The sequence below is a fragment of the Phyllobates terribilis genome, unplaced genomic scaffold, assembly GCF_046119375.1.
Source record: "Phyllobates terribilis strain yellow unplaced genomic scaffold, ASM4611937v1 Scaffold_3__8_contigs__length_932513732, whole genome shotgun sequence".
NCBI lineage: Eukaryota > Metazoa > Chordata > Amphibia > Anura > Dendrobatidae > Phyllobates > Phyllobates terribilis.
Genome location: NW_027362763.1, coordinates 445,223,297 through 445,225,723, shown reverse-complemented (window position 1 = coordinate 445,225,723; position 2,427 = coordinate 445,223,297). Strand labels below are relative to the sequence as shown.

At 42.3% G+C, this 2,427-nt stretch overlaps 1 pseudogene; it reads left to right on the top strand.

The window, feature by feature from the left end:
• Window positions 1–263: 263 nt before the first annotated feature.
• Window positions 264–1,610, top strand: LOC141258561 (uncharacterized; annotated as a pseudogene).
• Window positions 1,611–2,427: the final 817 nt, after the last annotated feature.

Here is a 2,427-nt window from a genome sequence, read left to right as displayed (position 1 = left end):
GTTTCAATGCTCCCACATTTGATGAGGTAGCCATCTTGATTGTAGGTAATGATTTTCAAAGCCGTGACATTGTGCTTCAGAAAAGGAACAATAGTTTGCAACGAGTAGCAGAAACTCACAGGTCCTATGATGCTCTGCAATATCCAATCATCTTTTGGCAGGGACAGGATGGCTATCACTTTGGAATACCTCAGACAGATTCTACAACAGGCAACCATTCAGGAAAAAAAGTGTCTGCCATGGACTTCTATTCATATAGGATCATGACAAGATTTGCAGAGGAAAATCACATCTTGAAATGCAAACACCTCTTCCACCAATTTATTGTTGACATGTATGCAAAGATTGAGAATGAACATCTTTTATATATCCGACTGAATCAAAAGAAGCTCAGGGCAGAGGAATATATTCACCTTAGAGATGCTGTTGCAAATGATGCTGATCCAAAAGAGTTGGGGAAAATGGTTATTCTTCCATCAACTGTCACTGGAAGCCCACGACACATGCATTAATACACACAGGATGCAATGACTTATGTGAGAAAGTATGGCCGTCCAGATCTTTTCATCACCTTTACTTGCAATCCTGCCTGGGAGGAAATTGGAGGGCACCTGTTGCCGGGCCAAAAAACAGTGAATCGCCATGACCTTATTGCTCGGGGTTTCAAACATAAACTTTCAAAAATGACTAATCTCATCACAAAATCACATATTTATGGTGAGATGCAGTGCTGGATGTATTCAGTTGAATGGCAAAATAGAGGCCTTCCTCACGCCCACATCTTGATTTGGCTGAAGCAAAAAATACAGCCTACCGAAATTGACAATATCATCAGTGCCGAATTGCCAGACCCTCAGATTGACCCATTGCTGTTTGACACCATCACAAAAAACATGATCCATGGTCCGTGTGGGAGTCTGAACAAAAATACTCCCTGTATGATTGATGGCAGGTGTTCAAAGCATTACCCACGATCCCTGGTCCAAGAAACCCAAACAGGACAAGATGGATATCCAGTCTACCGAAGAAGAAAGCCAGGGGATGGTGGTTTCATAGCAAAGCTCAAAATGCGTGTTGGATCATCACTCCAAGAGATAGAAATTGACAACAGGTGGGTAGTGCCTTACAACCCTTTGCTCTCAAAAATCTTCCAGGCCCACATAAATGTCGAATCTTGCCACTCTGTGAAATCAATCAAGTATATCTGCAAATATGTCCACAAAGGAAGTGATCAAGCAGTTTTTGAACTCCAGAAAAATGGACCTATTATTAATGAAGTGGAGGCATTCCAGATGGGCAGGTACATAAGCAGCAATGAAGCTGTTTGGAGAATACTAGTATTCTCCATTCATGAGCGCTACCCACCAGTTGTGCATCTGAGTGTGCACTTGGAAAATGGACAGAGAATTTACTTTAACCCAGCAAACTTGCAGCAGATCCTAACACCACCTAAGACCACCCTCTTGGCATTTTTGAGCTGTGTCAACAAGACCCTTTTGCAAAAACAATTCTCTACTGTGATTTACCAAAGTACTACACTTGGAATGCCTCCAGAAAAACACTGGAACAGAGGAAACGGGGGCTTGATATTGAAGGCTATCCAGGGGTGAAAGCAACTGATACTCTTGGTCGCGTCTACACTGTTCATCCGTCAAATGCAGAGTGCTTCTACCTGCGCATGTTACTTCATGTTGTCAAAGGCCCTGCATCATATTCTGACCTGATGACCGTTGGAGGCCAAGTGTGTGAAACATACAGGGAAGTTTGCCAAAGAAAAGGACTTTTATAAAATGAAGGACACTGGGACATGACCCTCAGTGAAGCAGCAGCCACACAAACCCTAAAGCGACTAAGACACCTCTTTGCTATTATTCTAACAACCTGTAGCATTTCAAATCCTCTTGAGATTTGGACAAAGTACAAAACTGATCTCAGTGAGGACATCATCATGCAGATTAGAAGGGAAAATCCTCAGCAACTCATCAACTTCATTGAGGAAATGTTCAATGAAACTTTAATGCTCCTTGAAGATCAGTGCATAGCAATGTCAGGAAAAGCCTTACAGTTGCTTGGTTTGCCTGCTCCAGTAAGAAATCCTGAAGGCATCCAAATGTGTAGGTAGATTTTCCTAGAAACTACAATATTGATGAACTGACAGCATTTGTGTCTCAGAACGAGCCAATATTGGTACCAGATCAAAGGGACGACTATAGCTGCATTTTAAGTTTCAGTGAAACCAACAAAGGTGGGATTGTCTTCCTTGATGCTCCAGGTGGAACAGGAAAGACATTTGTAATCAACTTGCTCCTGGCAAAATTTCGACAACAAAAAAAGATTGAACTTGCAGTGGCATCTTCTGGAATTGCAGCTCCGCTTTTAAAAGGTGGCAGGACAGCACATTCGACATTCAAGCTGCCACTTAACCTG